Genomic DNA, 24,171 nt, shown 5'->3' with positions numbered 1-24,171 from the left:
TGTTGCACCTTCCTGGTGGCATTCTCAGGGCTCTAGCTGAAATAAATGAGGAAACTGGTTCCTCTCAACAGCTCGGAGTATGAAGAATTTGTGTTCTACAGGAATCAAGGCTTCTCCTGTCTGCTTCACACTTTGGTCCATCCTCACCACCTCCCCAGAGATATGTTCTCTGCAAGTATTCTCATGGTTGTCCAACTCACCCTCTACTTTTCTAGTGAGCACTTCCCTGGAGTGCCTTGCCCTTTTTAAGTCCATCTTTTAGAGGATTCCCAATTCTGCTTTGATATTTGTAAGATGTGGACTCATCTTGGCTGTTGTACTTTCTCCCCCACTGTCGGACTTCAATTCTTGTCTTTGGCGTCAGCAGTGATTTTCTCACTGACTTGATAAAGGTCTGCAATAGTTGACATAGGGTAATGGCGAGACCACCACTCTCCTTGCCCTGCAGAACAAAAACGCCAACATTATAGTTCATTCACCGGATGATGAATTGTGCCTACAGACATTTACTGTCCTCCTTTCTATATGGCAAAATCCGAATTTCCAAATGGGATTAAGCATAACACAGAAGGAAAACAGCCATACATAAGATACTTCATCAGCAATCTTTTCTCACAATTGCAAAACGTAGATCCAAGGTAACAATCTGATGCTTAAATAGTTTGATACATACATTTACAAACTTAAGGGGGTTCAACACTGGTTTGAGGGTGAGAGTTCTCATCTCATGTTCCAACTCACCAGCCAAATAATTGATCAGAACTGAACCATCCTCCAAACACCATTTACTAGACCAAGTGGTGCCCAGATTGCGTAACCTCATGCTGTAATATCAAATGCCAGAGGTCATGTTCATCTAGCCAAGTCAGGCTCAAAGCTCAGAGCATAACTATTTCAACAGAAGTAGCAACATCCATATCCCTGGGGCACCAACAAAAAGCAAATTTCAGACCAACAACCACAGACAGCATGAAAATATAAACACATAGAAAGAAGTGTGGTACACTACCTAAAACATACTCAAAACAATTCAAGAACAAAAAACCCAACTTTACAAATCTAGATCTACTCAGATTGGCAAGGTCAGTGTCCATACAGCTATAAAAAGGTGAAAAATTGATATCTGCTGGCATACGTAAATGCTACAGAATGGCCATAACTGAAGCTTGGTTTCCTGGCACTAGCCTCTATGTTTGAAAAACACCTTACCATGCTACACAATAATCCACAAAGAAACATGTGGGGATATATAGCTATTCACAATGCCTATATCTTAGCCATTAAAAATAAAGATGCAAATGTCTCTTCCTTCATCTACTATTGTCTTGTTGTTGATATACTCTAAATGAGGCTACCATCCCCACAGTCTAGACAAAAAAATATGCCAAACCCTTCTCACACAATCTTAGTTGCAAAAGACCATACTAATAGCTGATTTCAAATAAGCGCCTGATTAACAATGTTCCAGATAAATGCAACCTCTGCACAAACACCAGTGTGTTCCAGGTCTGTGTGCGAAATATACAGCTCCTGTACTTACTAATGCAATATGGTTCTCAGCATTGATGACATTTAGGATGGTCAGATGTGTCAAAGTTTTCCAGTAGAAAAACTGCCAGTAAATACCAAGCATGCAAATATTGGTGCAAAATACATGTTAGGTTCATGTTTATCGTAAAACTCCTGATAGGCAGAATTGATTGCACGTGAACAATTCTGAACAAAGTTCAGATATAACCAGGTGCAATAACTACTTTGTAACTCTCTTTGGCACACATAACCACGGTCATATGGGTGGATTAAAACTAGGCTTGGGTGGAATTTTAATTATGACTGAGTAATTAGAGTAACTTTGCGATTTTTCATTATACGAGTTACAAAAATTCCCGAGATTACACAACTTCGCATAATTACATGTCATTCGAGGTAAAGGTGTACTGCATCCTTACTTCAAAAAATGACATGCGGACACATTCTGAACTAAAATATAGTACAAAATGGCAGTTTGCATTTTGCACAATTAATGCTTAATTTCACATAATTGTGATGTGATTTTGTGTACTTATGCAAAAGCTAATTACATACATTTTGCATGACAATAATGATGCAACTGATCGGATTGACAATCTGTGCTCCTTACACTTCACCCTTCTCACACAATACTTTTGGACTGTGTAATCCAGCACAGCAGGCAAATCAGTATGTACTACATGGGGCAAATTTTTCTTCTATTGGAGTCACTTCATTCTTAATGGTCATGTAAAAGCTGACTAGATGAATGACTTGGTTGTGGGCCTTTAAGCTAACCAAAATCCAACTGGCATTTGGATCTCGCACCACCCGCAACACTTCACCAATAAACTGCTAAGTTAATAGAATGGCACCCCCCCCCCCCACCAACTGCCAATTTTGCAAATGCAAAAAATACCTGTGATATGAATTTTGGCATTACTGGTTGCTTAGCTAACGCTTCCAAATGTGTCTCTTGAAGCAAAGTTATTTGGGCATGGTAAGAATGATCTGAGTTAACTCTGTTGATGCCATTAGTGTTGCATAAAACAACTCTAATATTCTTCACTCAACCAAAATAACATATCCCTCCTTTCTCGATTTAGGTACATTGTCAGTAGTCCAATGTGCTCTATTTGCACAGTGGTTGTTATCCTGATTGTCCTGATAATCTTTTTTTCATGCCTTCCCCATCCTTTCCCCTCCCCCAAGTACCCCCTTTCTTCTTTCAAATTCTCCTTGTCCCAGGGGCCCTCCCTGCCTAGGACTCATTGGAGAGATCCCCCCTTCGCCCCTAAGTGCAAACCCTCTTCCCACCAGTCCCCTCCACCGTACTCCCTCCCCTTCCTGTGGTGTGGTGCCTTGACATGGTGCCTGGAGGCTGTCCAAGGATACTGACAGTAATGCATTTAGCCACTAAACATTCATTCTAGCGCAAAGACCCCATATTCATCCTCATGCAACCAAAAAGGGTGAACCAAATTTACACATTTCCACCAATCTCAAAGATCCAAAGATTATTTGGAGGTGCTGACGCCCCCCCGGCTACATCCCTGCTGCTAAAGAGAATGTAAAAATTCTTGCGCTTGCTCAACAGACTGAAGAATATGCATCCATCCCTTGTGTAGAACTTTCAACTTGAACTATTGGATAATACCTGCTGGGGCTCCAAGATTCTGAAAACAGTTAATCATGCTTTGAATTATTTGCGCCGTTGTGTGGAAAATACGGGCATGTCTGAAAAACTCTTAAAAGAAAAGTTCTCAGAGGTCGGGTATGTTTTGTCTCTGATGGCGTTAGCCAGTTTACATTCCTTCATCCTAAAGTCCACAAAAATCAGCACAATCGTGCAAGGATATTTTGCATTAGGAGGTTGAACAGCAGGGAAATGATTGGCTTGCATAATTGTTAAATCAATATTTTGTGCAGCAGCCTCAGAGTAATCCTGTGTAAAGATAAGGTCCGACACTAAGCTAGCAACTGACTGGCCATTTTCGCTCCCCTCAGGTATCCCTGTAAATCTTAAATTAGAGCAATGCAACCTTTTTTCTGCATTGTATATCTTCATCTAGAATTCTGTCACTTCAGTCTGTAGTTTATCCGCCAGGGTTTCTTACCATGACTTTGCATCTTCTAAGGTGGAAATTTGTTGCTTTACATATGAGATTCGTGTGGTAAACTGCTGCATATTCTTATGGCCTAAGCTTAATTGTTGCTCCGTTATTTGATGTGCCTCACCTTGACAGATTTGTATTTGTTTTAGTTCCCCTAATATCTGTTAGAGAAGCGAGTTCATTGATGCAGCTTCGGCTTCACCTACCCTGAAGGTTTGGTCTTCTGCTTTAATCTGCTGGGTCTCAGGTACAAGATGTCAGGAACTTACCTGGAATATATTTTCTTCTCAGGAGCAGATTGGCATAGCGCCCAATGTTCTTCTTTCTTTAGGAACTATTGTAAATAAGTTGTACCTTATAACTACGCATTAATTATTACTTGTTTGACGGTGTAATCCTAACTCCATATGATGCTTCTTTATAAATAAATGAATGAACTCATATGCAATGTGAATATAGTAACTAACTGGAAATGAAGCTAGAATTTAGGGTGTAAGCACTTCGACACATAAGAGATTTCCTGCAAGTTAGGAGATTTTTCTGCCTCTAGAAATTCCCTAAAACCTTCTAAAAAATGGTATGGAATCGAAGGCAACTAGAGGACAAAATATAAATATATATATATATATATATATATGTATATATATATATATATATATCAATATAAAATGTTTCAGACAACTCGAGACTCTCCGGTACAACTTAGAATGTCAATAACTAAGGAAACCACATTATATGCATCAGAGAAGTTGAAGAATGCCAATAGAACTACAAATGCCCAAATCTGCTGGTACACTAACTATTATGGTTTGAAGATGTGTCCTTTAACCTAAAGGCGCTACTCATAACAAATGCGCATTCTCTGTAATAGGAATTACTCCCTAGCCAGCCCAAAAGACAGAGTGGAAGTTCAAAAAAAAATATTGAACTTCCAACACCTTCTAAACGCATCGAAATACCTCCGTAATACGACGAAGGTCCTGACTGTCCTTCACTGTGGAGCCTCGAAAATACAGGTGTGTACTGGGTGAAGTCTAAAGTGAAGTGCGCTGGGTAGAACACTAATCCTTCTCAAGATTTGAGGGCAAGCACCCTCTGAACATTCTGAGAGTGGAATCTTAAAACAACTGGACTGTTAACCTAGAACTCCAAAGGAGATACAATGAGGACAAACTAAGGGTACAGACACTGTTGGACTGCAAGGGGCCATTCCTGAAACTAGGGCTGGTGTTCCCATAATGCATGCCTCCCATGTCTATATGCCTTCCTACACCATGGGTGAATGAGGGCCGACAGTCACTAAATTCGAACCTGATGTATTACAGTGTTTCCATAATGTCTGCCTTCTTTGTCAGTATGCCTTCCCATGGAGGTGATGGTGATGGACGGGCAATAGTCACTAAATTCAGGCTCTGCAGAGCTGCTGGATTGTGTGCCTGGCGAGCATGAGCTACAGGAATCTTCACTGTCTTTAATGAATGTTGAATGAAGTACAGGTTTCAGGACTGCTGTATTTAAAACGACCTGCAATTTGATATTCTTCAAAAGGAGGTGTACCAAGAGGAACACTATGACTGATGGGGATTATGACTATCTGATCTAACTCCCGGCTCTTGGAAAATAGAGTAGTCTACAATGATGTTGGAGCCAATGGATCTCTACGGAAAACTTTCAAAGTATACCTACAGCTCTGGAACATGGCTGGGCAAGAGAGATATCAAAGTCTTACCACTGCTTTTTTCAGAGATACCATGGTGTTTTTAATAATGTTTGACCTGACGGGTCAGCAAAGCTTCTTAAATGTCAGAAACTGGTTGAGGCAACTCCACGCCAGTGCATATTGTGAAACTCCCGACATAGTAAGAATTTGCAACAAAGCAGACTTGGCAAACCAAAGGGAGGTCAACAAAAAGAAAGCAAGAGATATTGTTGACCAATATGGCATTCCATACTTTGAAATGAGCGCTGCTATAGAACAGAACATGGAAACGCTCCTAGACTTAATCATGAAGGGGATGGAAAAATGTATTGCCAAAACTCAAGTACCTGAAGCAGTGAATGGAGAAACGTCTGGGAAACTTGATCCAGGTGAAAACGGTTGAGAAGAAGTGTGCATGCTAAGCATCCCCAAAATTGTGGCAATTGAGAAAGTTCTTACCACAAACGACAAAATGGCAGCCATGTTGGGTCTCAGGCAGAACCCTACTACAACTTTTCATAGACTTAATTTGATATAGAAATAATGTTTTTCGATACCCCACATGAAGAGTTCTGCTGGAATCAAGAGTTTCCCAACATAGGCCACACCCCGCTGGGTAGTTAGGGGGAGGGAGGGGTCCTTAGTTTAGTTACATATTGGATATGACATGTAGGTAATTAGAAACTTTATTTAATAAAACGGCAGTGTGCGCAAGAGATAAATGGAAAAACAACACGTTTGAACCTGATGCACTATTTTGAGCTTCTGAAATTCAGCTGTCCTTTGTTGACAAATGCCTTCCCTTTTTATGTTGCTCCATGGCACTGGTACTGTAAAACAGGGGACATGCCTGTAATTGCTTTGTTCCTGGAGAGTCGTTAGACAGTTGGCTTGGCTCCCTCTCTCCTGCTTCCTGACCGTCCTGAGATCTCCCCAGTGGGGTTATGTTGAATCTTAGTCTTTGCTGGATTCATGCACAGTGCACCTGGAAATGTAGAGCCACTAGTTTCAAGTTCTATGAATGCCTAGGCTTCCTTATTGCGCACAGATTTTCTTTCCTTGGATTCTAAAGCTGCTCCGTCCATTTCTGCATGAGTCTCCTTCTCAGATAGGCTATTCGGAAAAATGCTCTTATATGCTGAGTCTGATAGTTCGAGTCTGACTCCTCTAACAGAGGAGGTGTGGCTGCAATATTTTTTGTTACGTACATGGTTTGTAGCTGCACAATTCTTGGCTGTCAAGTCCCTTGACAGCCTCTTCATTGTTTTGTGCAGACCAGAACTGAGATATACCCATGGGAGCCACAAGCCACACCCATGATTACACAGGCCCCCTCATATACTACGCACAGGAATGCTCCCCAGGGAAAGCCAATTGCCCCCTCTGGGGTGTGAGTTGAATCTGCTAGCTATGGGGCTGCAAGCTGTGGGACTCCTATCACCACTGCAAGTCAGCATAGTAACAATTTTACAGGCAGTGCTAATGAGCGCTTCCCTGCTTCTTTACTTCTCTGCAGCTTGGTAACATGCCTGAAAGTTCAGTTTACATACTGTTAAAGTACCTCAGATTCCATCTTAGATCTCCCCCTTCTTACCACTGTCATACCCTACATGATGTTGTCTTTACCTCACCAGGGCTGAAACATAAATGTATGACACGGCAGGTCAGAAAAAAACAATGCTATAGAAAGCTGCATTTATGGGACAATAATCTCCCAATTTGCTGACAATCTGTTGCCACTAAATACTGTACAGTTCCACCCAAAGTGGCTGCCCTCACTTTAATGAGCATGGAATTTCACTTATCTGCGGCAATGGAGTTGAGCAGGAGCCATAATGCCCTGCAGCCATTGCCGGAATCCTCCATCGGTGCAGCAGTCTCTACCGTAACACAAACCATGGTTGTTTGGGGAACTCCTGCTGGCGCATTCTGCGACTCTGCACAGGTTTTGATTGGCCATAAGTGGCACAATGGGAGAGACATAGAGAGGGTTTTTGAGAGGGTTGGCGGGTGTGTGTGTCGTTTTTGTCGTTGTCACACCCAGGTTAAGGGAAGAGTTTGTTTTTGTCATCTGAATCTAGGTAGGCCAGAGTGTCTTAAAACAATAAGGAGTTAGTTACTGTGTGTAGCGGTGAGTTTGCTTGTGTAGTATGGCTTCAGTTAGTAAAGTTTTACAGGATGAGGGGAGGGAGGACTTATTGCAGGAGGGCATCTTGGAGCAGGCATGGGTGGGTTTAAGACACCCCAAAAGGATGTCTTCAGAATAAGTGGCCGCTGCGGTCATTTCATGTACATCCCCGAATAATAAAAGCAGGCTTTGTTCACTCAGCCTGCATTGCCGATCGTTATTAGAAGTGAGACAGCAAGTAGGAGAGGGAGTTCACGCTTAGGCCCATATTTATACTTTTTGACGCAAACCAGCGCCGGTTTGCATCAAACAATTTACCGCCGGCTAACGCCATTCCGACGCGCCATGCGGGCGCCTTATTTAAGGATTGATATTAGCTGGTGCTGCGGGCTTGTCAGAGTAAAAAAAAAACGACTCAAACCAGGCAGCGCCGGCGTGAGGGAAAAAAATGGTGCAAGTCAGGTTTGAGTAAAAAATCATGGCTCAAACCGGACTTGCGCCATTTTTTTACGCACAACCCCCACTGAAATGACTCCTGTCTTAGCAAAGACAGGAGTCATGCACCCTTACCCAATGGCCATGCCCAGGCCACTTCTGTCCCCTGGGCATGGCCATTGGGCACAGTGGCATGTAGGGGGGCCCACATTAGGCCCCCCTATGCCATTTTAACAAAATAAAAAAATAATACTTACCTCAACTTACCTGTACTTACCTGAGATGGGTCATCCATGAGTGTCCTCCAGGGGTGGGCGAGGGTGGCAGGGGTTGTCCCTGGGGGCAGGCAAGGGCACCTCTGGACTGCTTCCATGGTCAGAGACCATGGAAGTGAGCCCACAGGCCCAGGCGTTAAAAAACAGCGCACATCAGGCTGTGCCCCCTCCTGTGCGTCAAAATGATGCTGGAGTATAAATAAGGCGCACAGGCCTTAAAGTCATTTTTTGGGCGGGAACGCCTACCTTGCATGTCATTAATGCAAGGCGGTTTCCCGCTTCCAAAAAATGACGCACACAGAGGAATTTTGACATCCGCGGGGTCAGGCATCATAGTATAAATATGGTGCACGGTTTGCGCCGAATGTGCGTCAAAATACTTGATGCACATTCGGCGCAAACGGAGTATAAATATGCCCGTTAGCGTGTTGCTCTGGGGCATTCATTAGAGACTGCATTGGTGGGAGAGGAAGGGGTTTAATACTGGAGACTGCAGTGGCTGTATCTCCCTGGCAGGGAGAGCGTAATATTGACACGCTTGCTCCCAAACAGGGAGTGAGCTCTACGCAGGATGATGTGGGAAGGTTTCAGATTACAGACATGTCCAGCGCTGATTGGGAATTGCTTGGCATGTCTGGAAAACAAGGTTGACAGAGAGGTGATGACATGTCGACAGCTGATTTGAGGTTGTACGACACTTTAGAGGAATGGCACTGTTGGGTGACAGCCAACATGACGGCTCACACGTTGACAGACAACCCAATGATTGTAATCGACTCAGATGACGACAGCAATTATGAACAAGGGGAGGAAAGTGTGCAGCAGCCGTTTGATATCCCTTGAGTTGAGGTTTTAGGGGTATTGCCTTATATGTCTCACCAGTTGATTCCCTCATGGATTAGCCCCATGCTTGATAAAGTGCAGAGGTGGGATGTGGATAATGGTGGTCTCCAAGCAGCTTGTATGCAGGTAAGTGATTTAGTAAAAAGGGACTCTGGTGGTGCTCAAGTTGTCAGCCAGTTTTCTAATCTTAATGAGCAGTTTTCTGTGCAGGATGGAGTTGACAAAAGAAGATAGGAGAGTTTTCAGATCACAGGGCAGCATCTAATGAACAGGGGTCTGACAACTCCTGCAGTCTGGACGACTCTGAGGAGCATGTCTTATTGTGATGCTTGGAATTCAGCGCCTATGCTGTACGGATGCTGGTAGGGATTAGAGCATCCCCTGGGCACCAGCCCGAAGTGAAAGCAGGTTCCAGAGCGATCAGCTTGACAGCAAGGGAGCCTATGACCACGGCAACAGACCAGGATGATGTTGAGCAGCCGAGCACTAGCTGGGGTGCTGCTGGACCTGTGGGTCTTGGGGAGTGCCAAGAAGAAGTTTTGGAGTATGATGAAAGTGTTTTAGAAGAAGGGGAAACTGTGAAGAAGGTAACAAGTGCTTCACCTGAGCAGAAGAAGGAATTGAAGGGTAGGCTGGTAATTAACCAGAGGAAAAGCATTGGTGTTTTTCAGGTCCAGACACCAGTCCAGTGTGACTTGAGGAGATCTAAGTACATCAGGCAGCATGAAGAACAGAAATCAGTTATATCTAGAGGTAAGAAACAGGTGTTTTTTGGAACCTCTACAATTACAGACAGGCCCAAGGTGGTCAAGGCGGTATCAGTTGGTAACAGTCCTGATAAAAATACCTTGGATGATCAGAATACAAGGGGTAGTAAGGAAATGGGGTATAAAATTGTCAGTGATGAGAGTTAACCTGATTTGTTTAGAGCAACAAAGGATGATGGTAAGTTTGGTGGGAAAATGGGGTCAAATGTCCTTCAGACAAGACAAGACAAGGATGAAGGGGGGTTTCTTCAAGCAGTGTAAAAAATAAGTGTTTGCCATATATGGGGGAGTCGATGCCGTTGGGGGCTCATCTCACCCAGCAAATAAAGGAAAAAATTGGTAAAGGAAAATTTGTTGATCTTTTTAAACTGTTGCACAGAGAGGTGCAAGCTAAAGACGGTTTTAAGGAAGAAGAGTGGGAGCTGGCACGTAGGCCTAAGGTACCTACTACAACAGAGAATTGGACTTCTGCAGTTTTAATTTTTGCAAGCATGTACTGCAAGCGCCATCTGGAAAGATCAGTTTCTCTTTTTAAATATTTGGACATAGTAAGAAGGCCATGCGCTGATGGGTTATGGAGGTTTTGGTTGGTTCAGGTACAATGAGGAATTCCCTGCCAGGTTGGCCATTGATCCAGAAAAGGAGTGGGGGGAGATAGATAATGAGCTTTGGATGAAATGACTTTGTACAGCCAAAAATGTCTCTGTAGACCATAAGGCCAGTGGTCTACCTTTGCAATATAAGCCCTTTCAAGGGTGTCCCACCCAGTATGGGGTGGGAGGTTTTGGAAGGGATCAGTTCCCCCAATATCGATCATGGTGGTCTTTTAAAAGAGACACATGCATACGTCTACTATGCAAGTTCAGATATGACTGCTCCAACTGTGGTCCAATGTTTTGGGGACACCCATTGGGGATGACCGACAGAGGAGGGGACTGGGAAGGTGTGAATGGCAAGTGGTAAATAAAGTGCCCTACCCCTATTAAGGTCAAGATTTTCGGTTATTGGCTTGCATTTGTATGCAAAGCACAAGGTGGCAAAATGTTTGTATTGTGGTTTTCTGGAAGGTTTTCATTTGCATTAGCAAGGGCCCAAAGTTTTAAGATGGACAAAGAATTTGAAGCCTGCACTGGACAATCCAGATGTGGTGAGAACTAAGCTTGACAAAGAACTCAGTCAGGGTAGGATTGTTGGTCACTTTAGCTATTGGCCTTTGTTCAGTTTGACCATCTCTCTATTAGGCGTTGTCCCTAAAAAGCAACAGAGTGAATTTAGATTGATCCATAACTTGTCCTGGCCTATTTGGGAATCAGTAAATTATTTCATAGCTCAAGAGGATTCAGTGGTGCAGTATGCATCTGTAGATCCGGCTATTTCTCTGGTTGAGTCTTGTGGAGTGGGAGCTGAGTTGGCAAAGTCTGATATTCATTCTGCTTTCAGGCTTTTACCAGTACATCCAGATGCATTTTCACTGTTGGGGACTGCAATTTGATAGTTCTATTTACATAGCCAGAATTTTGCTTATGGGGTGTTCAGTTTCATGTTTATTGGTTGAGACTTTAAGTTATTTTCTGCTATTGTTCTTTCCATTTCAAACTGGAGTGCATGATGTGACGATTACTTGGATGATTTTCTGCTGGTTGGAAAAGGAGGCTCTGGCAAGTGTTTGGGAGCAAGTGTTTAAGTCAACTATGAAAGAGCTGAGCGTTCCTTTGACTCCAGAGAAAACTGAGGGCCCCAGTACATGTCTAAATTTTTTGGGCATTGAATTAGACACAAACAAAATGGAGGTACATTCAAAAGAAGACAAGGTACAAAAGTTGATTTCATATTGGAAGAAGCTGTGGGTAAGTCCAAAATAGAATTACATCAAGTCCAATCTCTTTTGGGTCCCTTAAATTTCACTTGTCATATTTTGCGGGCTGGACAAGCATTCTGCAGGTTACTCGGTTTCACGGTAAAGGGTGCTGTTTTGCCTCACCATAGGATAAGACTGCATGCCAGCATTCGAGTGGATCTCAAAATTTGGTTTACATTTCCAAATGATTTTAATGGTGTGACCATGTGGTCTAACGATGAAGAATGGTTATGGCAGATACAAATATTTTCTGATGCATCAGGAGCTTATGAATTTGGTGTTTTTGGGACCACCAATGGGCAGCAGAAAATTGGCCTGACAGACCGAAGTTAGCCAGACATAGCATTGCCTTTCTGGAATTGTTTCCATTGGTAGTGGCCCTAGTATTATGGGGTAGTTGGCTAGCTAACAGGAAGGTAGTGATCGTTTTTAGTGTGGACAATGAAACAGTGGTCAATTTGGTCAATTCCCAGATGGTATTGTTAAGAAGAAGGGAAGGAAAGGTAATGCGCCACTCCCCCCCCCCCCCAATTTTAGGACTGCCCCTCTTGGGGTCATGCATGAAGGAATAGAGTTTAAAAAATCTAATTACATTGGTATGCATGGCCCTAGGGGTGGGCGAGTAAAGAGACAGGAAGTATAGCGGGAGGGGCGACAGGAGCAAGTAAACCGGGTATAGTTTACTCTCTCAGGAGCGGCAAGAGGATTTTGGGGTCCAAGGGGGAAGACCTGAATGCTGGGGGAAGTTTTCCGGAACAAGAGAGTTATATCAGGCGAAACAACAGAAGGAGTGGGAAGGTCCTCCCGAGTTTAAAAGGAGGGACTTTATTGAATAAAGAGCGCAGAATTACCCCCTCTTTAAAAACTTACTTCAGAGTCTTACCCAGTTCCCTAAGTATGGAGGGGAGTGAACCTGGACAAAGGGCAGTTTTGGAAGATGGGGAAATCCAAATTGGGCAAATTCAGTGTAGCCCGAATATGTTTCAAGCGCTGTAGGAATTGCATGGGAGTGAGTTGGATGTCCCTGGCCCCCCAGGAGGAGAAGGAGCGGTAGTCCATTGTACTAATGGTGTGCACAATGACGGAGTACAGGAATCAGACACAAATGATGTACCGGGGCCTAGAGGGGGTAATCAGCAGCTTGGTTTGGCTTTGGGGCACCAGCTGGCAGACCAGAGACGTGGGGCCTCCCTGAGAATTCCTCCCCAGGGTAGAGAAGGGCATCAGCGGGTGTTGGCAGAGGAGCCCTTGGAACAATCTATAACAAGAATATTGATAGCACTCTCCTTGGAGGTCAGGGGTGGTTTCGAGACTTCGAATGCTAACCAGAAGGAGATAAGAGGTGTGTGTGAGACCCTTGGCGAAAAAATAGATGAATTGGCAGGTAGGACGGCCGCACTGGAGGAAGAAGTTGGAGATTTAAGGACAGCGGTGGAAAAAAGCAAGGTGGAAATACAGAGTTTAAGAGCAGGAGAAGAAAGTGTCTTGTTGAAATTGGAATCTCTAGAGAATAATCAGAGAAGGAATAATCTGAGATTCTTAAAGGTACCAGAAGGTATGGAGGGGGGGGACCTGAAAGGGTTCATAGTTCATCTGATTAAACACGAAGTACAGGTTGAAGATACTGAAGATGCCATCGCGAAAGATAGTCAAAGGGTGCACAGGGACCCGTTTCGGAAATTGCCCAATAAGGATAAGCCCAGGAGAATCCTGGTTTGCTTTCCGACGTATGCGATTAAGGAGCGTATTTTGTCTGCCGCATTAGGAAAGAGATTGTTAACTGTGGAAGGTACGAAGTTCGAGATCAGGTCAGACTTATCAAGTGTGACCTTAAATAAGCAGTGGGAATTGGGGAGAAGAATTAAGGTTTTAAAGGGGCTTGGTGCCACCGCCCAATTAAAATTCCCAGCCACTTTGAAGGTAATGGCGAGTAACAAAATGTATAATTTTAGAGACAGTGTGAGAAACTGGGGCTGATTGCAGAGGCCCCCTAACTTTTTGCCCCCATTTTCCACTTTATGCTGGTGTTTTCCTGACTCTGATGGTGCCCTGGGTACTGCTAACCAGTCCCAGGGCCTGTGCTCTGTGTAAAATGGATATGCAAATTAGGCTAATTATAATTGGCTAAGTTAACCTACCTATAAGTCCCTAGTATATGGTAGGGCATGTAGGTTTAGGGACCACAGCATAGGTGGTGCACACCTAGGTGCATTGCTGAGGTGCCCAGTGTCATTTTAAAAGCAAGCCTGCCTTGCTGGCTGCTTTTAAATTAAAGTTATATGCAAATTCGACTTTGGAATTAAAGGTACTTCCAAAGTCTTAAACTACCTTATTTTTACATATAAGTCACCCCTAAGGTGTGCCCTATGTGCCCCTAGGGCTGGGTGCCATGCAACTATAAGCAGGGACTTTATAAAAATAGATTTATAAGCCCTGGTGAGGTAAAAACAGCCAAATTCATTTTTCCCTCATTGAAGTAAATGGCCTTCATAGGCTAGAATGGGCAGACTTTATTTTAAATTTTAAAGTCTCCTTAAATGTTACATACCAAGAATTTGGTATCAAATTGATTGTTATAATAAATCCCACAACTTCCAGTTGTTGGATTTAATATAACTAGTGCAGGTAAAAAGTTTAGACTTTACCTAAAAAGTTGCCAATTTCAGCTCTGCATTGTTTTTGCTGCTGTGCTCTGATTGGCCAGCCTGCAGCAGCTTCTGCCAGGCTACTTTAATGAGGTGTGAAGTGGCCTGACTTCACACAAAGGAATGTGCTTGGGGGAGAGAATCTCCCCTCAGCAGATGGTGAGGCAGGAAGGGGGAGGGCTGCCAAACTGGTCTTCAAAGGCAGAGAAGGACATCTGGAGCACCCAGCAACACCCCCACATCCTGCAACCCCAGACAGCTAGGTGCCCCCTTGATTAGATTAGGAGAGGGCAGGAGAGGGGTGTGTTTATGATTTTTAGCCACACCAGTGGGTGGGCTCAGCCAGATCTCTCCTCTAAAAATCAGATTCATCCATTTTGGATTTTTAGAGACTGTTGCCTTCTGGGATGGATTTTTGCCACACTTCCCAGGAAGTGGTCATCACAGGGGGACGACCCTGTCCCTGATTGGAGGACCAGGGCCCCCCTGCTTTTCACCCAGGAGCAAGGATAAAACTGGCAGACCTGCACCCACGCCTCAGATCCCCCCAAATTTCAAGAAGAAAGAACTACAAGGAGAAGAAGGACTGCCCTGCTGGACCCCTGGCCTGCACCTGGACCCTGCACTCAGAAAGACTGCACCAGCTGCACACTTGGGCTTCACCACAAGAAGGACTTTGCCTGGCTTCCACTGGTTCAAGGAGGGACTCCCTGTTTGCTACAGGTGAAAAATTGCTAACCAGAGTCCCCTGCACCAACTCCTGAAAAAGTGACCAGCTGACCACTGTCCAGTGGCCAAAAAGGAGTTTGCGCCAGGTGCACTCTGGGAGTTGAAGTCCGCACTTCCCAAGGACCATCACAGAACTTCTGGACCCTTGGGGTGAGCTGTGGACCCCAAAAGAACCTTAAAAGAACATCTGGGTGAAGCCCCAGAAGTTTGGAAAAGATTGGAGAATTTTTGAAAAAAAGCTCCATAAAGTGACCGACCCGACGCGGAAATTCTAGCCGGCTTGCCTCAACCGCGACCCGGCCTGACTTCGTGGTTCGTCCCGGTAAAGAAAAACATCCGAAAAAGAGACTAAGTCCGAACGTAAAAAGTTGACCGGGACCTTCCAGCCATCGTATCCGAGAAGGGCTCCACGGACGTCGGATCAAGATCCAGGTTTACCCCGGTGGAAGGATTTTCATCTCGAAAAAACGACTAAGTCCGAAGGTAGAAATCACCACCGAGGAAACCGACTTCGCGTATCCGGACAAGGGCTCCAGGAGGTCGGATCCAACTGGCAGGTTCGTCCCGGTGAAGAAAAACTTCAAAATAAAGACTAAGTCAGAAGGTAACTTTTTAACCGAGGCTTCCCGCGACCTGTAGCCGAGCAGGGCTCCATCGCGGTCGGCCTGAAAGTTTGACTTTGTCCCGGTCCTGGTGCAACCAGATGACCCGATTGGCGCTTTTTGTTTCTATGCGCTAGAAAATAATAATACTTTAAAAATTCATATCTCCGGTTCCCCTGAACCGATTTTAATCGTTTTTGTGTCATTTTAAAGATAAAAATATAAGCTATTTTTATAAATTGGTTTTGGATTTTTAAACTGTTTCCTGTATTTTATTTAATTACTGTTTTGTGATATTTGAATGCTTTACACTTTGTCTCCTAAGTTAAGCCTTGACGCTCGATGCCAAGCTACCAAGGGTAGAGCTGGGACTAATTTACTGAGACCTAACTGTACTTTTGTGGAGGTTTGTGGCTTGTTGCTAGGTGTAGGTACCTACCTGCCCTACCAATAACCCATTTTCCAACATAATTGGAAGCAGCGACGGGATCCTGTACTTGTGTTCAATATCACGTTACAGTTTTAGATAAAACAAATTAAAAATCCTTTAAATTGTCCTAGTGCAAAAATTGTTTTTAATTTTTAATTTTAATTTTTTTTTTTTTTTAATTAATTTGGATTAATTTCAATTATTGAATTTTTGTAATTTTTCTAAATTCTTGTTTCCAATTTTTGCAAAAAGTTTTTGTTGACACAAAACTAGGGAACCATGGAGCTTGATCTGGCTAGCCTACCTACACTGACAGTAGTCCAGCTTAGGGGGTTGTGTGTTGAGAGAGGGTTGCCTGCAACCACTAATCTCAGGAAGGAAATCCTAATTAAATCCCTGACAGCATGGGCTGAGGCCCAAGAGGTAGAGACAGAGGAAGCTCCAGAGGAGGAAGAAAAAGAGGAAGATGCTAACTCTAACCATTCAGGGGAGGGAAGGCATCAGACCCCAAGTGAGGAAGAGGAGGAACGGTCCTCACTGGATACAGTCACTAGGGGCAGACCCAAAGCTAGTGGTAGGAAGAGGGTCCTTTCAGGAGGAGAGAACCCATCCATCAGGGAAAGAGAGCTGGAAGCCCAGCTAGCCTACATAGCTTTGGAAGCAGATAAGCTGGCCCTAGAAAAGCAAAAGTGGGCATACAAAGAAAAAAGAGATGGAGGCAGCGAGAAAGAAACTGAGGTGTCCATGGGTGGGGGAGTTTGCCCCAGATTACCCAAGGGGGTGGTTCCTGCTTATGTAGAGGGGGATGACATAGATAAGTGGCTAGGGGCCTTTGAGAGGGCACTCCAAATGAGAAGGGTTAGGCCTCAATACTGGGGTTCCCTTTTGTGGGAGTTGGTCCCCAACTCAGGGAGGGATAGGCTTCTGACCTTAAGGGGGGAGGAGGCAGATTCATACCCTAGTATGAAAAGGTGCTTAGTCAAGAAGTTTGGTCTGACCCCAGAGCAATATAGAATGAAGTTCAGGGACACCCAGAAGGTCAGTACCCAGTCTTGGGTTGACTTTGTGGACACCTCACTAAAGGCACTAGAGGGCTGGATTATTGGCAACAAAGTAAATACTTATGAGGGGTTATACAATCTGATCATGAGAGAGCACATCTTGACCAATTGTATCCAAGAAAGGTTACGCCAGCATCTAGTGGACTCTAAGCAGACCAACCCTAGAGAGCTAGGGGAGGCAGCTGATGAGTGGTTGAGAACCAGGGTGGTTGTCAAGTCCCAGGGGGGAGACTCCAAGAAGGGGGGGTCAGGTCCCCAAAAACCTAAGGAGGGAGGTGGTAAGCCCACCACAGAGACTCCCTCTGTACCCCAGAACCCTAAGAAGGAGGAGAGTAAATCCCACTCCCACTCTGACATGCAGAGACAGGGAGACCCAGGGTTAAAAAAGCTCTTGGACAGTAGGGCTTGCTTTGACTGTCAGCAGACAGGTCACTTCAGAGGAGATGCAGCCTGTCCAAAGAAGGTGGTTAGCACTGGGCTGTCCAGTGTAGCCATAGAGGAGGATTCCTCAGATGATGAAGTCCTCCTAGCATTGTGCTGGGAGACAGGACCAGATGGTAAGCTGGTGATCCCTGAGGGTGGGAGTAGGCACTTCCACCACATTCAAGTGAATGGGATCCCTACCACTGGCCTGAGAGACACCTGTGCCAGTCACACTGTAGTGAGTGACCGGTTAGTGACCCCAGACATGTATGTCCCAGGAAAGACAAAGAAAGTCAGGATAGCCACAGGGGAGGTCACCTCCAAACCTGTAGCCATAGTGCCCCTAGAGAGGGAGGGTATCCTTGACTGGATTAGGGTGGTAGTCAGTGCTGACCTTCCCCTAGATTGTATCCTGGGCAATGACCTCCCAGAGGTGAGTCTGGTCACAGATGGGGTGGTCGCCCAGGGCGCCCCCCCAACCCAAAGTCCTGGGGAGTCAGTCCCTACAGTTAGGAGACAGGGGTCCCCAAGAAAAGGAAAGAAGAAAAGGAAGGGTAGGCCACTCTTAAAGAGAGTTCCAGGGAGCCAAGGGCCCTCTGCCCCAGTAGGGGGGGAGCCCAGAGTTGGCACTGGTGAGGCCTCACCTGACCCCAAGGAAGTCCTGAGTAGTCAGGCAGCTGTACAGATGCAAGGTGTTGCCCCTGCACTGACAGAAGGGAGAGTGGAAGGAGGGTGTCTGCCACAGGAAGTGGTAGCCCCCCACTCTAGACAGCAAGAGGGGTGCCAGGACCTCACAATTGCCCCTAAAGCAGCTCAGCCACCTGTCAGTGGAGAGCTTAGGGTGTGGTTCTGGGTACTGACAGCTGTCAGTAGCCTCTGCTGGGTGCTAGCCTTCCTGGCAGCACTGTACTTGGCCTGGGAGGCAGATCCCAGGGCCAATAGCAAAGTAGGCCCCCTGACCCTATTGGTCATGGTGGGGTTGCTCAAGTGTTGGGTGACCTCTTTGGGTAAGCTAGGTGTTGCCCTAGCAAAGTTAGGAGTAGGGGAGGTGGGCACCTCACTACCCAAGTTGGCAGAGAGAGAGGAGGAAGACCCCCCTAGAGGGAAGTTTCAGTTTGGGTTGGGTCCTTTTACTGTTGGGATGGCTTCACTACCCAGAGGGAGTGACCCTGACAGGAGGATATAAGGCAGAGTAGGCCCTGCAAAGGGACAGCCAGTTTTCTTCACTGTCTTCCTCGCCTAACAAGCCAGGAAGACTCTCCCAGGGTTGGGCTGAGTCTCCTGGGCGTGTGGGCTGGGGGGGGTTGTGTGAGAAACTGGGGCTGATTGCAGAGGCCCCCTAACTTTTTGCCCCCATTTTCCACTTTATGCTGGTGTTTTCCTGACTCTGATGGTGCCCTGGGTACTGCTAACCAGTCCCAGGGCCTGTGCTCTGTGTAAAATGGATATGCAAATTAGGCTAATTATAATTGGCTAAGTTAACCTACCTATAAGTCCCTAGTATATGGTAGGGCATGTAGGTTTAGGGACCACAGCATAGGTGGTGCACACCTAGGTGCATTGCTGAGGTGCCCAGTGTCATTTTAAAAGCAAGCCTGCCTTGCTGGCTGCTTTTAAATTAAAGTTATATGCAAATTCGACTTTGGAATTAAAGGTACTTCCAAAGTCTTAAACTACCTTATTTTTACATATAAGTCACCCCTAAGGTGTGCCCTATGTGCCCCTAGGGCTGGGTGCCATGTAACTATAAGCAGGGACTTTATAAAAATAGATTTATAAGCCCTGGTGAGGTAAAAACAGACAAATTCATTTTTCCCTCATTGAAGTAAATGGCCTTCATAGGCTAGAATGGGCAGACTTTATTTTAAATTTTAAAGTCTCCTTAAATGTTACATACCAAGAATTTGGTATCAAATTGATTGTTATAATAAATCCCACAACTTCCAGTTGTTGGATTTAATATAACTAGTGCAGGTAAAAAGTTTAGACTTTACCTAAAAAGTTGCCAATTTCAGCTCTGCATTGTTTTTGCTGCTGTGCTCTGATTGGCCAGCCTGCAGCAGCTTCTGCCAGGCTACTTTAATGAGGTGTGAAGTGGCCTGACTTCACACAAAGGAATGTGCTTGGGGGAGAGAATCTCCCCTCAGCAGATGGTGAGGCAGGAAGGGGGAGGGCTGCCAAACTGGTCTTCAAAGGCAGAGAAGGACATCTGGAGCACCCAGCAACACCCCCACATCCTGCAACCCCAGACAGCTAGGTGCCCCCTTGATTAGATTAGGAGAGGGCAGGAGAGGGGTGTGTTTATGATTTTTAGCCACACCAGTGGGTGGGCTCAGCCAGATCTCTCCTCTAAAAATCAGATTCATCCATTTTGGATTTTTAGAGACTGTTGCCTTCTGGGATGGATTTTTGCCACACTTCCCAGGAAGTGGTCATCACAGGGGGACGACCCTGTCCCTGATTGGAGGACCAGGGCCCCCCTGCTTTTCACCCAGGAGCAAGGATAAAACTGGCAGACCTGCACCCACGCCTCAGATCCCCACCAAATTTCAAGAAGAAAGAACTACAAGGAGAAGAAGGACTGCCCTGCTGGACCCCTGGCCTGCACCTGGACCCTGCACTCAGAAAGACTGCACCAGCTGCACACTTGGGCTTCACCACAAGAAGGACTTTGCCTGGCTTCCACTGGTTCAAGGAGGGACTCCCTGTTTGCTACAGGTGAAAAATTGCTAACCAGAGTCCCCTGCACCAACTCCTGAAAAAGTGACCAGCTGACCACTGTCCAGTGGCCAAAAAGGAGTTTGCGCCAGGTGCACTCTGGGAGTTGAAGTCCGCACTTCCCAAGGACCATCACAGAACTTCTGGACCCTTGGGGTGAGCTGTGGACCCCAAAAGAACCTTAAAAGAACATCTGGGTGAAGCCCCAGAAGTTTGGAAAAGATTGGAGAATTTTTGAAAAAAAGCTCCATAAAGTGACCGACCCGACGCGGAAATTCTAGCCGGCTTGCCTCAACCGCGACCCGGCCTGACTTCGTGGTTCGTCCCGGTAAAGAAAAACATCCGAAAAAGAGACTAAGTCCGAACGTAAAAAGTTGACCGGGACCTTCCAGCCATCGTATCCGAGAAGGGCTCCACGGACGTCGGATCAAGATCCAGGTTTACCCCGGTGGAAGGATTTTCATCTCGAAAAAACGACTAAGTCCGAAGGTAGAAATCACCACCGAGGAAACCGACTTCGCGTATCCGGACAAGGGCTCCAGGAGGTCGGATCCAACTGGCAGGTTCGTCCCGGTGAAGAAAAACTTCAAAATAAAGACTAAGTCAGAAGGTAACTTTTTAACCGAGGCTTCCCGCGACCTGTAGCCGAGCAGGGCTCCATCGCGGTCGGCCTGAAAGTTTGACTTTGTCCCGGTCCTGGTGCAACCAGATGACCCGATTGGCGCTTTTTGTTTCTATGCGCTAGAAAATAGTAATACTTTAAAAATTCATATCTCCGGTTCCCCTGAACCGATTTTAATCGTTTTTGTGTCATTTTAAAGATAAAAATATAAGCTATTTTTATAAATTGGTTTTGGATTTTTAAACTGTTTCCTGTGTTTTATTTAATTACTGTTTTGTGATATTTGAATGCTTTACACTTTGTCTCCTAAGTTAAGCCTTGACGCTCGATGCCAAGCTACCAAGGGTAGAGCTGGGACTAATTTACTGAGACCTAACTGTACTTTTGTGGAGGTTTGTGGCTTGTTGCTAGGTGTAGGTAACTACCTGCCCTACCAATAACCCATTTTCCAACAGACAGTAAAGAGGTTGATGAGCTGATCAAAACTTTGGAAAAAAGAGACTAAGGCGGGAGATGAGAGTTTTTCCTATCCCTTTTGTTCATAATAAACTGTACTGGTCTGGCAGAGTCCTCCTGAGGCGTTTTCTCCTAGATTAGGAATTGGGAGGGTTCTACGAGGGTGTAGGGGGAGGGGATATAGGTGGGGGTTAGATCAGGGGTGGACGGGGGAAGGTGGGGGTAATCACAGGGTGGGGAGCATTGGGGAAAAATCAAAAAAATATGTCCTCATTCAGTAGACTTTTTTGTGGTTTGGATGAGGGGTGAGAATGAGCTGAGACTTTTGTCCTGGAATATTAATGGTCTCCGGGTAGTAAAGAGGCAAAAAAGATTGCTGCAATATTTTAGGGATGCACAAGTTAACGTGTTGGTTTTGCAGGAAACACATCTGTCTAATGAAGAATGGATTAAGGTGTTTAGATCATGTAGATAGGTGCAGCAGATTTCGAGTACTACTCAGGCCGGCGGAAGTAAAGGGGTGGCTATTATAATCAAAAAACACCCTAGGATTTCTTTTCAGGGTGGTCCAGTCGATAAGGCGGGTAGGTGGGTTATCGGAAAATTGGTAGCGTTTGATTCAACGTTTACTTTGGTGCCTTATTATGGGCCTAATAAAGATGACCCTGCACCTTTGGAGGATCTATTTCGGCAGCTGATTCAATTTTCAGGCCCAGTAATATGGATGGTCGATTTTAATGTTGTGATGAGTTATCAACTTGATAGATCCTCTGGAAGTAGATCGATATTTAATCAAAAGATGCGCTCCCGGCTATTAACTATGATGTCGCAGTTGGGTTTACATGATGTATGGAGAGAAAGGATGGGATTGAAACGGGGATACACATACAATAACAAAAAATATAGGCATCAATCAAGAATTGATTATGCTTTGGTAGATGGGAGGATAAGAGACTGGGTAGGGGAAATAGCTCATGTTGGTGTTCACCTATCGGATCACTCTGCAGTTAGTTTGACTGTTCGGTTAAAAGGTAGGGTTGCCCAGGACAGGTGGACGTTAGATAGAACTCTGTTATTAGATAAGTGCATAGTTGCAGGATTAAGAGCAGATGCGGAGGAGTTTTTTTAGTTTAATGTGGGGTCATCGTCACTTGCTATGTTGTGGGATGCTTTTAAGGGGTTTCCTAAGAGGTAGACTGATAAGGGCGGCCTGGGTTAAAAGGAAAGAGTATAAGGAGGAAATCAGTCGGTTGGAAGGGTGCATACAACAAGTGGAGCGGGAACTGATAGATCTAGCTCCCGAAGAAGAGGAAAAAATGGGGAAACTTGCTGAATTACATCAAAAGTTAAGGTATTAAATCCTAGCAGTGCTGGACAGAAGGATTAAGGCAAGGTGTGAGGCAAAAAGATCTGCCTACTATGAGTATGGTGAGAATTGTGGGAAATTGTTGTCTGGAAAATAAGGACAAATCTAGGTAGGAATAATGTAGTTAGGATTCTGGATAAGGAGTCAGGCCTCATTTTTAATAGTAACGATGAGATCCGGGAGATCTTTCGAAACCATTTTAAGGAGCTGTACACAGAAGACTTAGAAGGGTCTTCAGAGAAAGTTAAAGAATGGTTGAGGGATTTAGATTTAGTGGCCCTGGAGGAGCAGGATAATAAAGTTTTGAATGATCCTATTGGGCAAGGGGAAGTGGAGCAGTGTATACAGGCAGGGAAGTCGGTGAAAGCTCCCGGGCCAGATGGATTACCTTTTGAGGTTTATAGAGTTCTAGGAAGTAGTATAGCAAAATTCCTAACTGAGTTGTGTAATAACATCTTGTTGGAGGGGGGTATATGTCCCGCTACCTGGAAGAAGGCCATTATTACCCTGATTTTAAAACCTGGGAAGGATACAAAAAGTTGTGATTCGTACAGGCCGATCTCTTTATTAAATTGTGATTATAAAATATTTACAAAAGTTCTGGCAAGGAGATTGGGGGGAGTCTTAGGTACATTGATTTACGAAGATCAAAAAGGTTTCATTAAGGGGCGATACATGCACGAGCTGACTCAGTCCCTGATAGGCTCCCTAGACTTGGCTAAAGTATATAAGGAGCCTTTGGCCTTAGTAATGATTGATGCCACAAAAGCGTTTGATAGAGCTAACTGGGTCTATTTGGGCGTCCTCTGTGAGGTTCTCAATTTGGGAGAGAAATTTACTAGGGCATTGCGGATAATACATCAGAATGCGGAGGCAAAAATCCTGGTCAACGGTATTTTAACGCGTCCCTTCAAAATTGGGAGGGGGACTAGACAGGGTTGTCCATTATCTCCACTGTGATTTAACATATATATTGAACCCTTAGCTTGCAAGATTAGAAGAGAACAGAGGATAATTCCGTTTCGGGGTAGGGGTTGGAGTAGGAAAATTGCTTTGTATGCGGATGACCTGATGGTGTATACAGCGAACCTGCAGCAAACCCTACCGGTTTTGGAAGATCTGAAAAGGGAATTTGGGGAAAATGCCGGATATGCGGTTAATAAGGAAAAGACTGAAATTATGACCTGGAATATACGAGAGGAGAGTGTTTTGATTAAGAAGCAATTGAAATATTTGGGCGTCGTGATCACACAAGATATAGACAAAATAGCAGAGGTTAATTTTTTAAGAGTTATGTCAGATGTCACCAAATTAATGAAGAGTTGGGGTAGTCTCCCTCTTACTATTTATGGGAGGGTTAATTTCGTAAAGATGACGATATTACCAAAATTATTATTTATTTTTAATGTGGTCCCGTTGAAATATAAGAAAGAATGGTTGAGTAAATTACAAGTTAGAATTAGTACTTTTATTTGGGATTCCAAAGGTGCG

The 24,171-nt window shown here is 44.8% G+C and overlaps 1 pseudogene; it reads left to right on the top strand.

Moving 5' to 3' along the window:
* Nucleotides 1-3,242: 3,242 nt before the first annotated feature.
* LOC138259685 (ras-related protein Rab-27B-like) lies at nt 3,243-5,744 on the top strand (annotated as a pseudogene).
* The last annotated feature ends 18,427 nt before the right edge of the window (nt 5,745-24,171 follow it).

Source organism: Pleurodeles waltl, chromosome 9 (assembly GCF_031143425.1).
Source record: "Pleurodeles waltl isolate 20211129_DDA chromosome 9, aPleWal1.hap1.20221129, whole genome shotgun sequence".
Lineage (NCBI taxonomy): Eukaryota > Metazoa > Chordata > Amphibia > Caudata > Salamandridae > Pleurodeles > Pleurodeles waltl.
This window is presented reverse-complemented; position numbering and strand designations above follow the sequence as displayed.